We start from the raw sequence: 13,745 nt of genomic DNA on the forward strand, positions 1-13,745 counted from the left end.
TTCTTACCTTTCATTACATCTCTACAGCTGTAAATCCAGATAGAAAGAATCTTCATGCACAAGTTGCCACTGGGAATCATTTATACAAGGTCTTAAGCATGTATATAGAATGCAGGAATACACTGTCTGAGATTATCTGGTTTAAAAAGAAGTACATTGTAAAACAGGATATATATGTAGGTGAGCTAAGCTGAGATTGATAACTCAATTCTTAAACATAACATGCTTTGATTCTCTTCATCTTGAATGCATTTAGTTTTTAAACCAGCTTGAAAAGCAAACGTAGCTGACAAGATTTGAACCTGTGCAGGGATACCCCAATGGATTTCGAGTCCATCGCCTTAACCACTTGGCCACAGCTACATTAATGTTGTTTAGTTAACAAGCTGTGTGCAAAATCAATGTTTTCCTTTTCTGGTAGATTCTACATTAAGTTAATCTTTGGGAAATGTAAAAGCTACATTAGTTTCATGGAAAATAAAGTTATCAAGGACAAATGAGCTTAGCTTTCTACATGCATAAAAAGCAGTACATAGAAGGCAGGATTTGAACCTGCGCGGGGAAACGCCAATGGATTTCAAGCCCATTGCCTCAACCATTCAGCCACAATTGCCTGACATCAATTTCATGGTGTTACTTAGAAATCAAAACATTTTTCCTGTTGGCAGAAATATCTGATGCATTTTATTTTAATTTGCTTCAATATTAATATATAAACTTTGTGAAATATAATAGCTAGTATGGTTTAAGGGTCAAATATAAGTGTCAAGGACTTTTGATCTTGTACTAAATTAATTAGAAATCGGAGCCTTTAACATCACACCATGCCAACACCAGTGCTCATGAACCATATTGCACATTTTACGGACATTTTATCAAATAATAATCATTTAAAATATATTAGGTTTTTCATTGGTCTATTCCTTAATAAAGTTTGGAATTATAACAACTGACACTGCACAATTAATAGTTTGTTGATTACCAGACATTTTTTCTAACCTTTCATTACATCTCTACAGCTGTAAATCCAGATAGAAAGAATCTGCATGCACAAGTTGCCACTGGGAATCATTTATACAAGGTCTTAAGCATGTACATAGAATGCAGGAATACACTGTCTGAGATTATCTGGCTTAAAAAGAAGTCCATTGTAAAACAGGATATATATGTAGGTGAGCTAAACTGAGATTGATAACTCAATTCTTAAACATAACATGCTTTGATTCTCTTCATCTTGAATGCATTTAGTTTTTAAACCAGCTTGAAAAGCAAATGGATTTCAAGTCCATCACCTTAACCACTCGGCCACAACTACCTTAATGTTGTTTCACTGACAAGCTGTGTGCAAAATCAATGTTTTCATTTTTTTGGTAGCTTTTACATTAAGTTAAACTTTGGAAAATGTAAAAGCTACTTTAGTTTAATGGAAAATAAAGTTATCAAGGACAAATGAGCTTAGATTTCTACATGCATAAAAAGCAGTACGTAGCAGGCAGGATTTGAACCTGCGCGGGGAAACCCTAATGGAATTCAAGTCCATCGCCTTAACCACTCGGCCACATATACCTGACCTCGATTGGACGGTGCTACGTGGAAATCAAAACATTTTTCCTGTTGGCAGAAATATCTGATGCATTTTATTTTAATTTGCTTCAATATTAATATATAAACTTTGTGAAATATAATAGCTAGTATAGTTTAATGTCAAATTTAGGTGTCAAGGACTTTTGATCTTGTACTAAATCAATTAGAAATCAGAGCCTTTAACATCACACCATGCCAACACCAGTGCTCATGAACTGTATTGTACATTTTACGGACATTTTATCAAATAATAATCATTTAAAATATATTAGGTTTTTCATTGGTCTATTCCACAGGTTCTCAAACTCGGTCCTCAGAACTGCACACAGTGCATGTTTTGCAGGTTTCCTCGCAGAACCACAAGTAAATAATTAGCTCCACAAGTGGACTTTTTAAAATGTGTCAGTGAGTAATTAAAACACCTTTGCACCTGCTGGGTTACCTGCAAAACATGCACTGTTTGGGGTCATGAGGACTGAGTTTGAGAACCTATGGTCTATTCCTTAATAAAGTTTGGAATTATAACAACTGACACTGCACAATTAATAGTTTGTTGATTACCAGACATTTTTTCTTACCTTTCATTACATCTCTACAGCTGTAAATCCAGATAGAAAGAATCTTCATGCACAAGTTGCCACTGGGAATCATTTATACAAGGTCTTAAGCATGTATATAGAATGCAGGAATACACTGTCTGAGATTATCTGGTTTAAAAAGAAGTCCATTGTAAAATAGGATATATATGTAGGTAAACTAAGCTGAGATTGATAACTCAATTCTTAAACATAACATGCTTTGATTCTCTTCATCTTGAATGCATTTCGTTTTTAAACCAGCTTGAAAAGCAAATGGATTTCGAGTCCATCACCTTAACCACTCGGCCACAACTACCTTAATGTTGTTTCACTGACAAGCTGTGTGCAAAATCAATGTTTTCATTTTTTGGTAGCTTTTACATTAATTTAAACTTTGGAAAATGTAAAAGCTACTTTAGTTTAATGGAAAATAAAGTTATCAAGGACAAATGAGCTTAGCTTTCTACATGCATAAAAAGCAGTACGTAGCTAGCAAGAATTGAACCTGCGTGGGGAAACCCCAATGGATTTCAAGTCCATCGCCTTAACCTCTCAGCCACAACTACCTGACCTTGATGGGATTGTGCTACGTGGAAATCAAAACATTTTTCCTGTTGGCAGCAATAGCTGATGCATTTTATTTTCATTTGCTTCAATATTAATATATAAACTTTGTGAAATATAATAGCTAGTATAGTTTAATGTCAAATTTAGGTGTCAAGGACTTTTGATCTTGTACTAAATTAATTAGAATCAGAGCCTTTAACATCATACCATGCCAACACTAGTGCTCATGAACTGTATTGTACATTTTACGGACATTTTATCAAATAATAATCATTTAAAATATATTAGGTTTTTCATTGCTCTATTCCACAGGTTCTCAAACTCGGTCCTCAGAACCCCACACAGTGCTTGTTTTGGAGGTCTCCTCGCAGAACCACAAGTAAATAATTAGCTCCACAAGTGGACTTTTTAAAATGTGTCAGTGAGTAATTAATACACCTGTGCACCTGCTGGGTTACCTGCAAAACATGCACTGTGTGGGGTCCTGAGGACTGAGTTTGAGAACCTATGGTCTATTCCTTAATAAAGTTTGGAATTATAACAACTGACACTGCACAATTAATAGTTTGTTGATTACCAGACATTTTTTCTTACCTTTCATTACATCTCTACAGCTGTAAATCCAGATAGAAAGAATCTTCATGCACAAGTTGCCACTGGGAATCATTTATACAAGGTCTTAAGCATGTATATAGAATGCAGGAATACACTGTCTGAGATTATCTGGTTTAAAAAGAAGTACATTGTAAAACAGGATATATATGTAGGTGAGCTAAGCTGAGATTGATAACTCAATTCTTAAACATAACATGCTTTGATTCTCTTCATCTTGAATGCATTTAGTTTTTAAACCAGCTTGAAAAGCAAACGTAGCTGACAAGATTTGAACCTGTGCAGGGATACCCCAATGGATTTCGAGTCCATCGCCTTAACCACTTGGCCACAGCTACATTAATGTTGTTTAGTTAACAAGCTGTGTGCAAAATCAATGTTTTCCTTTTCTGGTAGATTCTACATTAAGTTAATCTTTGGGAAATGTAAAAGCTACATTAGTTTCATGGAAAATAAAGTTATCAAGGACAAATGAGCTTAGCTTTCTACATGCATAAAAAGCAGTACATAGAAGGCAGGATTTGAACCTGCGCGGGGAAACGCCAATGGATTTCAAGCCCATTGCCTCAACCATTCAGCCACAATTGCCTGACATCAATTTCATGGTGTTACTTAGAAATCAAAACATTTTTCCTGTTGGCAGAAATATCTGATGCATTTTATTTTAATTTGCTTCAATATTAATATATAAACTTTGTGAAATATAATAGCTAGTATGGTTTAAGGGTCAAATATAAGTGTCAAGGACTTTTGATCTTGTACTAAATTAATTAGAAATCGGAGCCTTTAACATCACACCATGCCAACACCAGTGCTCATGAACCATATTGCACATTTTACGGACATTTTATCAAATAATAATCATTTAAAATATATTAGGTTTTTCATTGGTCTATTCCTTAATAAAGTTTGGAATTATAACAACTGACACTGCACAATTAATAGTTTGTTGATTACCAGACATTTTTTCTAACCTTTCATTACATCTCTACAGCTGTAAATCCAGATAGAAAGAATCTGCATGCACAAGTTGCCACTGGGAATCATTTATACAAGGTCTTAAGCATGTACATAGAATGCAGGAATACACTGTCTGAGATTATCTGGCTTAAAAAGAAGTCCATTGTAAAACAGGATATATATGTAGGTGAGCTAAACTGAGATTGATAACTCAATTCTTAAACATAACATGCTTTGATTCTCTTCATCTTGAATGCATTTAGTTTTTAAACCAGCTTGAAAAGCAAATGGATTTCAAGTCCATCACCTTAACCACTCGGCCACAACTACCTTAATGTTGTTTCACTGACAAGCTGTGTGCAAAATCAATGTTTTCATTTTTTTGGTAGCTTTTACATTAAGTTAAACTTTGGAAAATGTAAAAGCTACTTTAGTTTAATGGAAAATAAAGTTATCAAGGACAAATGAGCTTAGATTTCTACATGCATAAAAAGCAGTACGTAGCAGGCAGGATTTGAACCTGCGCGGGGAAACCCTAATGGATTTCAAGTCCATCGCCTTAACCACTCGGCCACATATACCTGACCTCGATTGGACGGTGCTACGTGGAAATCAAAACATTTTTCCTGTTGGCAGAAATATCTGATGCATTTTATTTTAATTTGCTTCAATATTAATATATAAACTTTGTGAAATATAATAGCTAGTATAGTTTAAGGGTCAAATATAAGTGTCAAGGACTTTTGATCTTGTACTAAATTAATTAGAAACTGGAGCCTTTAACATCACACCATGCCAACACCAGTGCTCATGAACCATATTGTACATTTTACGGACATTTTATCAAATAATAATCATTTAAAATATATTAGGTTTTTCATTGGTCCTCAGAACCCCACACAGTGCATGTTTTGCAGGTCTCCTCGCAGAAACACAAGTAAATAATTAGCTCCACAAGTGGACCTTTTAAAATGGGTCAGTGAGTAATTAATACACCTGTGCACCTGCTGGGTTACCTGCAAAACATGCACTGTGTGGAATCCTGAGGACTGAGTTTGAGAACCTATGGTCAATTCCTTAATCAAGTTTGGAATTATAACAACTGACACTGCACAATTAATAGTTTGTTGATTACCAGACATTTTTTCTTACCTCTCATTACATCTCTACAGCTGTAAATCCAGATAGAAAGAATCTGCATGCACAAGTTGCCACTGGGAAACATTTATACAAGGTCACAAGCATGTACATAGAATGCTGGAAGACACTGTCTGAGATTATCTGGTTTAAAAAGAAGTCCATTGTAAAACAGGATATATATGTAGGTGAGCTAAGCTGAGATTGATAACTCAATTCTTAAACATAACATGCTTTGATTCTCTTCATCTTGAATGCATTTCGTTTTTAAACCAGCTTGAAAAGCAAACATAGCTGACAGGATTTGAACCTGTGCGGGGATACCCCAATGGATTATCGAGTCCATCGCCTTAACCACTTGGCCAAAGCTACCTTAATGTTGTATCATTAACAAGCTGTGTGCAAAATCAATGTTTTCCTTTTTTGGTAGCTTCTACATTAAGTTAAACTTTGGGAAATGTAAAAGCTACATTAGTTTCATGGAAAATAAAGTTATCAAGGACAAATGAGCTCAGCTTTCTACATGCATAAAAAGCAGTACGTAGGTGGCAGGATTTGAACCTGCACGGGGAAACCCCAATGGATTTCTAGCCCATTGCCTTAACCACTTGGCCACAACTACCTGACCTCAATTGGATGGTGCCACTTGGAAATCAAAACATTTTTCCTGTTGGCAGAAATATCTGATGCATTTTATTTTAATTTGCTTCAATATTAATATATAAACTTTGTGAAATATAATAGCTAGTATAGTTTAAGGGTCAAATATAAGTGTCAAGGACTTTTGATCTTGTACTAAATTAATTAGAAATCGGAGCCTTTAACATCACACCATGCCAACACCAAGTGCTCATGAACCATATTGTACATTTTACAGACATTTTATCAAATAATAATCATTTAAAATATATTAGGTTTTTCATTGGTCTATTCCACAGGTTCTCAAACTCGGTCCTCAGAACCCCACACAGTGCATGTTTTGGAGGTCTCCTCGCAGAACCACTAGTAAATAATTAGCTCCACAAGTGGACTTCTTAAAATGTGTCAGTGAGTAATTAATACACCTGTGCACCTGCTGGGTTACCTGCAAAACATGCACTGTGTGGGGTCCTGAGGACTGAGTTTGAGAACCTATGGTCAATTCCTTAATAAAGTTTGGAATTATAACAACTGACACTGCACAATTAATAGTTTGTTGATTACCAGACATTTTTTCTTACCTTTCATTACATCTCTACAGCTGTAAATCCAGATAGAAAGAATCTGCATGCACAAGTTGCCACTGGGAAACATTTATACAAGGTCACAATCATGTACATAGAACGCAGGAAGACACTGTCTGAGATTATCTAATTTAAAAAGAAATCCATTGTAAAACAGGATATATATGTAGGTGAGCTAAGCTGAGATTGATATCTAAATTCTTAAACATAACATGCTTTGATTCTCTTCATCTTGAATGCATTTAGTTTTTAAACCAGCTTGAGAAGCAAACGTAGCTGACAGGATTTGAACCTGTGCAGGGATACCCCAATGGATTATCAAGTCCATCACCTTAGCCACTCGGCCACAGCTACCTTAATGTTGTTTCTTTAACAAGCTGTGTGCAAAATCAATGTTTTCCTTTTTTGGTAGCTTCTACATTAAGTTAAACTTTGGGAAATGTAAAAGCTACATTAGTTTCATGGAAAATAAAGTTATCAAGGACAAATGAGCTTAGCTTTCTACATGCATAAAAAGCAGAACGTAGATGGCAAGATTTGAACCTGCGCGGGGAAACCCCAATGGATTTCAAGCCCATTGCCTCAACCACTTGGCCACATATACCTGACCTCGATTGCACAGTGCTACTTGGAAATCAAAACATTTTTCCTGTTGGCAGAAATATCTGATGCATTTTATTTTAATTTGCTTCAATATTAATATATAAACTTTGTGAAATATAATAGCTAGTATAGTTTAAGGGTCAAATATAAGTGTCAAGGACTTTTGATCTTGTACTAAATTAATTAGAAATCAGAGCCTTTAACATCACACCATGCCAACACCAGTGCTCATGAACCATATTGCACATTTTACTGACATTTTATCAAATAATCATTTAAAATATATTAGGTTTTTCATTGGTCTATTCCTTAATAAAGTTTGGAATTATAACAACTGACACTGCACAATTAATAGTTTGTTGATTACCAGACATTTTTTCTTACCTTTCATTACATCTCTACAGCTGTAAATCCAGATATAAAGAATCTGCATGCACAAGTTGCCACTGGGAATCATTTATATAAGGTCTTAAGCATGTACATAGAATGCAGGAATACACTGTCTGAGATTATCTGGTTTAAAAAGAAGTCCATTGTAAAACAGGATATATATGTAGGTGAGCTAAGCTGAGATTGATAACTCAATTCTTAAACATAACATGCTTTGATTCTCTTCATCTTGAATGCATTTCATTTTTAAACCAGCTTGAAAAGCAAATGGATTTCAAGTCCATCACCTTAACCACTCGGCCACAACTACCTTAATGTTGTTTCACTGACAAGCTGTGTGCAAAATCAATGTTTTCATTTTTTGGTAGCTTTTACATTAAGTTAAACTTTGGAAAATGTAAAAGCTACTTTAGTTTAATGGAAAATAAAGTTATCAAGGACAAATGAGCTTAGATTTCTACATGCATAAAAAGCAGTACGTAGCTGGCAGGATTTGAACATGCGCAGGGAAACCACAATAGATTTCAAGTCCATCGCCTTAACCACTCGGCCACAACTACCTGACCTTGATTGGATGGTGCTACGTGGAAATCAAAACATTTTTCCTGTTGGCAGCAATAGCTGATGCATTTTATTTTCATTTGCTTCAATATTAATATATAAACTTTGTGAAATATAATAGCTAGTATAGTTTAATGTCAAATTTAGGTGTCAAGGAGTTTTGATCTTGTACTAAATTAATTAGAAATCAGAGCCTTTAACATCACACCATGCCAACACTAGTGCTCATGAACTGTATTGTACATTTTACGGACATTTTATCAAATAATAATCATTTAAAATATATTAGGTTTACCATTGGTCTATTCCACAGGTTCTCAAACTCGGTCCTCAGAACCCCACACAGTGCATGTTTTGCAGGTCTCCTCACAGAACCACAAGTAAATAATTAGCTCCACAAGTGGACCTTAAAAAATGTGTCAGTGAGTAATTAATACACCTGTGCACCTGCTGGGTTACCTGCAAAACATGCACTGTGTGGGGTCCTGAGGACTGAGTTTGAGAACCTATGGTCAATTCCTTAATAAAGTTTGGAATTATAACAACTGACACTGCACAATTAATATTTTGTTGATTACCAGACATTTTTTCTTACCTTTCATTACATCTCTACAGCTGTAAATCCAGATAGAAAGAATCTGCATGCACAAGCTGCCACTGGGAAACATTTATACAAGGTCACAATCATGTACATAGAATGCAGGAAGACACTGTCTGAGATTATCTGGTTTAAAAAGAAATCCATTGTAAAACAGGATATATATGTAGGTGAGCTAAGCTGAGATTGATATCTCAATTCTTAAACATAAAATGCTTTGATTCTCTTCATCTTGAATGCATTTAGTTTTTAAAGCAGCTTGAAAATCAAACGTAGCTGACAGGATTTGAACCTGTGCAGAGATACCCCAATGGATTTCAAGTCCATCGTCTTAACCACTCGGCCACAGCTACCTTAATGTTGTTTCTTTAACAAACTGTGTACAAAATCAATGTTTTCCTTCTTTGGTTGCTTCTACATTAAGTTAAACTTTGGGAAATGTAAAAGCTACATTAGTTTCATGGAAAATAAAGTTATCCAGGACAAATGAGCTTAGATTTCTACATGCATAAAAAGCAGTACGTAGCTGACAGGATTTGAACATGCGCGGGAAAACCACAATAGATTTCAAATCCATCGCCTTAACCACTCGGCCACAACTACCTGACCTTGATTGGATGGTGCTACGTGGAAATCAAAACATTTTTCCTGTTGGCAGCAATAGCTGATGCATTTTATTTTCATTTGCTTCAATATTAATATATAAACTTTGTGAAATATAATAGCTAGTATAGTTTAGTGTCAAATTTAGGTGTCAAGGAGTTTTGATCTTGTACTAAATTAATTAGAAATCAGAGCCTTTAACATCACACCATGCCAACACTAGTGCTCATGAACTGTATTGTACATTTTACGGACATTTTATCAAATAATAATCATTTAAAATATATTAGGTTTACCATTGGTCTATTCCACAGGTTCTCAAACTCGGTCCTCAGAACCCCACACAGTGCATGTTTTGCAGGTCTCCTCACAGAACCACAAGTTAATAATAAGCTCCACAAGTGGACCTTAAAAAATGTGTCAGTGAGTAATTAATACACCTGTGCACCTGCTGGGTTACCTGCAAAACATGCACTGTGTGGGGTCCTGAGGACTGAGTTTGAGAACCTATGGTCAATTCCTTAATAAAGATTGGAATTATAACAACTGACACTGCACAATTAATAGTTTGTTGATTACCAGACATTTTTTCTTACCTTTCATTACATCTCTACAGCTGTAAATCCAGATAGAAAGAATCTGCATGCACAAGTTGCCACTGGGAAACATTTATACAAGGTCACAATCATGTACATAGAATGCAGGAAGACACTGTCTGAGATTATCTGGTTTAAAAAGAAATCCATTGTAAAACAGGATATATATGTAGGTGAGCTAAGCTGAGATTGATAACTCAATTCTTAAACATAAGATGCTTTGATTCTCTTCATCTTGAATGCATTTCATTTTTAAACCAGCTTGAAAAGCAAATGGATTTCAAGTCCATCACCTTAACCACTTGGCCACAGCTACCTTAATGTAGAGATGAGCGCCGGAAATTTTTCGGGTTTTGTGTTTTGGTTTTGGGTTCGGTTCCGCGGCCGTGTTTTGGGTTCGACCGCGTTTTGGCAAAACCTCACCGAATTTTTTTTGTCGGATTCGGGTGTGTTTTGGATTCGGGTGTTTTTTTCCAAAAAACCTAAAAAACAGCTTAAATCATAGAATTTGGCGGTCATTTTGATCCCAAAGTATTATTAACCTCAAAAACCATAATTTCCACTCATTTTCAGTCTATTCTGAATACCTCACACCTCACAATATTATTTTTAGTCCTAAAATTTGCACCGAGGTCGCTGTGTGAGTAAGATAAGCGACCCTAGTGGCCGACACAAACACCGGGCCCATCTAGGAGTGGCACTGCAGTGTCACGCAGGATGGCCCTTCCAAAAAACCCTCCCCAAACAGCACATGACGCAAAGAAAAAAAGAGGTGCAATGAGGTAGCTGTGTGAGTAAGATTAGCGACCCTAGTGGCCGACACAAACACCGGGCCCATCTAGGAGTGGCACTGCAGTGTCACGCAGGATGTCCCTTCCAAAAAACCCTCCCCAAACAGCACATGACGCAAAGAAAAAAAGAGGCGCAATGAGGTAGCTGTGTGAGTAAGATAAGCGACCCTAGTGGCCGACACAAACACCGGGCCCATCTAGGAGTGTCACTGCAGTGTCACGCAGGATGTCCCTTCCAAAAAACCCTCCCCAAACAGCACATGACGCAAAGAAAAAAAGAGGCGCAATGAGGTAGCTGTGTGAGTAAGATAAGCGACCCTAGTGGCCGACACAAACACCGGGCCCATCTAGGAGTGGCACTGCAGTGTCACGCAGGATGTCCCTTCCAAAAAACCCTCCCCAAACAGCACATGACGCAAAGAAAAAGAAAAGAAAAAAGAGGTGCAAGATGGAATTGTCCTTGGGCCCTCCCACCCACCCTTATGTTGTATAAACAAAACAGGACATGCACACTTTAACCAACCCATCATTTCAGTGACAGGGTCTGCCACACGACTGTGACTGATATGACGGGTTGGTTTGGACCCCCCCCAAAAAAGAAGCAATTAATCTCTCCTTGCACAAACTGGCTCTACAGAGGCAAGATGTCCACCTCATCATCACCCTCCGATATATCACCGTGTACATCCCCCTCCTCACAGATTATCAATTCGTCCCCACTGGAATCCACCATCTCAGCTTCCTGTGTACTTTGTGGAGGCAATTGCTGCTGGTCAATGTCTCCGCGGAGGAATTGATTATAATTCATTTTAATGAACATCATCTTCTCCACATTTTCTGGATGTAACCTCGTACGCCGATTGCTGACAAGGTGAGCGGCGGCACTAAACACTCTTTCGGAGTACACACTTGTGGGAGGGCAACTTAGGTAGAATAAAGCCAGTTTGTGCAAGGGCCTCCAAATTGCCTCTTTTTCCTGCCAGTATAAGTACGGACTGTGTGACGTGCCTACTTGGATGCGGTCACTCATATAATCCTCCACCATTCTATCAATGTTGAGAGAATCATATGCAGTGACAGTAGACGACATGTCCGTAATCGTTGTCAGGTCCTTCAGTCCGGACCAGATGTCAGCATCAGCAGTCGCTCCAGACTGCCCTGCATCACCGCCAGCAGGTGGGCTCGGAATTCTGAGCCTTTTCCTCGCACCCCCAGTTGCGGGAGAATGTGAAGGAGGAGATGTTGACAGGTCGCGTTCCGCTTGACTTGACAATTTTCTCACCAGCAGGTCTTTCAACCCCAGCAGACTTGTGTCTGCCGGAAAGAGAGATCCAAGGTAGGCTTTAAATCTAGGATCGAGCACGGTGGCCAAAATGTAGTGCTCTGATTTCAACAGATTGACCACCCGTGAATCCTTGTTAAGCGAATTAAGGGCTCCATCCACAAGTCCCACATGCCTAGCGGAATCGCTCCGTGTTAGCTCCTCCTTCAATGTCTCCAGCTTCTTCTGCAAAAGCCTGATGAGGGGAATGACCTGACTCAGGCTGGCAGTGTCTGAACTGACTTCACGTGTGGCAAGTTCAAAGGGCATCAGAACCTTGCACAACGTTGAAATCATTCTCCACTGCACTTGAGACAGGTGCATTCCACCTACTATATCGTGCTCAATTGTATAGGCTTGAATGGCCTTTTGCTGCTCCTCCAACCTCTGAAGCATATAGAGGGTTGAATTCCACCTCGTTACCACTTCTTGCTTCAGATGATGGCAGGGCAGGTTCAGTAGTTTTTGGTGGTGCTCCAGTCTTCTGTACGTGGTGCCTGTACGCCGAAAATGTCCCGCAATTCTTCTGGCCACCGACAGCATCTCTTGCACGCCCCTGTCGTTTTTTAAAAAATTCTGCACCACCAAATTCAAGGTATGTGCAAAACATGGGACGTGCTGGAATTTGCCCATATTTAATGCACACACAATATTGCTGGCGTTGTCCGATGCCACAAATCCACAGGAGAGTCCAATTGGGGTAAGCCATTCCGCGATGATCTTCCTCAGTTGCGGTAAGAGGTTTTCAGCTGTGTGCGTATTCTGGAAACCGGTGATACAAAGCGTAGCCTGCCTAGGAAAGAGTTGGCGTTTGCGAGATGCTGCTACTGGTGCCGCCGCTGCTGTTCTTGCGGCGGGAGTCCATACATCTACCCAGTGGGCTGTCACAGTCATATAGTCCTCAGTCTGCCCTGCTCCACTTGTCCACATGTCCGTGGTTAAGTGGACATTGGGTACAACTGCATTTTTTAGGACACTGGTGAGTCTTTTTCTGACGTCCGTGTACATTCTCGGTATCGCCTGCCTAGAGAAGTGGAACCTAGATGGTATTTGGTAACGGGGGCACACTGCCTCAATAAATTGTCTAGTTCCCTGTGAACTAACGGCGGATACCGGACGCACGTCTAACACCAACATAGTTGTCAAGGCCTCAGTTATCCGCTTTGCAGCAGGATGACTGCTGTGATATTTCATCTTCCTCGCAAAGGACTGTTGAACAGTCAATTGCTTACTGGAAGTAGTACAAGTGGGCTTACGACTTCCCCTCTGGGATGACCATCGACTCCCAGCAGCAACAACAGCAGCGCCAGCAGCAGTAGGCGTTACACGCAAGGATGCATCGGAGAAATCCCAGGCAGGAGAGGACTCGTCAGAATTGCCAGTGACATTGCCTGCAGGACTATTGGCATTCCTGGGGAAGGAGGAAATTGACACTGAGGGAGTTGGTGGGGTGGTTTGCGTGAGCTTGGTTACAAGAGGAAGGGATTTACTGGTCAGTGGACTGCTTCCGCTGTCACCAAAAGTTTTTGAACTTGTCACTGACTTATTATGAATGCGCTGCAGGTGACGTATAAGGGAGGATGTTCCGAGGTGGTTAACGTCCTTACCCCTACTTATTACA

At 38.6% G+C, this 13,745-nt stretch overlaps 8 non-coding genes across 8 annotated transcripts; all 8 read right to left on the bottom strand.

Moving 5' to 3' along the window:
* Positions 1–281: 281 nt before the first annotated feature.
* On the bottom strand, positions 282–363 carry TRNAS-CGA (transfer RNA serine (anticodon CGA)). The gene has a single exon. It is a non-coding gene; the product is annotated as a tRNA-Ser (tRNA).
* A 1,121-nt stretch (positions 364–1,484) lies between these two features.
* Positions 1,485–1,566, bottom strand: TRNAS-UGA (transfer RNA serine (anticodon UGA)). Its single transcript has one exon. It is a non-coding gene; the product is annotated as a tRNA-Ser (tRNA).
* A 1,080-nt stretch (positions 1,567–2,646) lies between these two features.
* On the bottom strand, positions 2,647–2,728 carry TRNAS-UGA (transfer RNA serine (anticodon UGA)). Its single transcript has one exon. It is a non-coding gene; the product is annotated as a tRNA-Ser (tRNA).
* An 869-nt stretch (positions 2,729–3,597) lies between these two features.
* Positions 3,598–3,679, bottom strand: TRNAS-CGA (transfer RNA serine (anticodon CGA)). Its single transcript has one exon. It is a non-coding gene; the product is annotated as a tRNA-Ser (tRNA).
* A 1,121-nt stretch (positions 3,680–4,800) lies between these two features.
* Positions 4,801–4,882, bottom strand: TRNAS-UGA (transfer RNA serine (anticodon UGA)). The gene has a single exon. It is a non-coding gene; the product is annotated as a tRNA-Ser (tRNA).
* A 1,096-nt stretch (positions 4,883–5,978) lies between these two features.
* Positions 5,979–6,060, bottom strand: TRNAS-AGA (transfer RNA serine (anticodon AGA)). Its single transcript has one exon. It is a non-coding gene; the product is annotated as a tRNA-Ser (tRNA).
* A 2,072-nt stretch (positions 6,061–8,132) lies between these two features.
* Positions 8,133–8,214, bottom strand: TRNAS-UGA (transfer RNA serine (anticodon UGA)). The gene has a single exon. It is a non-coding gene; the product is annotated as a tRNA-Ser (tRNA).
* Positions 8,215–9,084: 870 nt separating this feature from the next.
* On the bottom strand, positions 9,085–9,166 carry TRNAS-UGA (transfer RNA serine (anticodon UGA)). Its single transcript has one exon. It is a non-coding gene; the product is annotated as a tRNA-Ser (tRNA).
* Between the last annotated feature and the right edge of the window lie 4,579 nt (positions 9,167–13,745).

The sequence above is a fragment of the Pseudophryne corroboree genome, chromosome 11, assembly GCF_028390025.1.
Source record: "Pseudophryne corroboree isolate aPseCor3 chromosome 11, aPseCor3.hap2, whole genome shotgun sequence".
Classification (NCBI taxonomy): Eukaryota; Metazoa; Chordata; class Amphibia; order Anura; family Myobatrachidae; genus Pseudophryne; species Pseudophryne corroboree.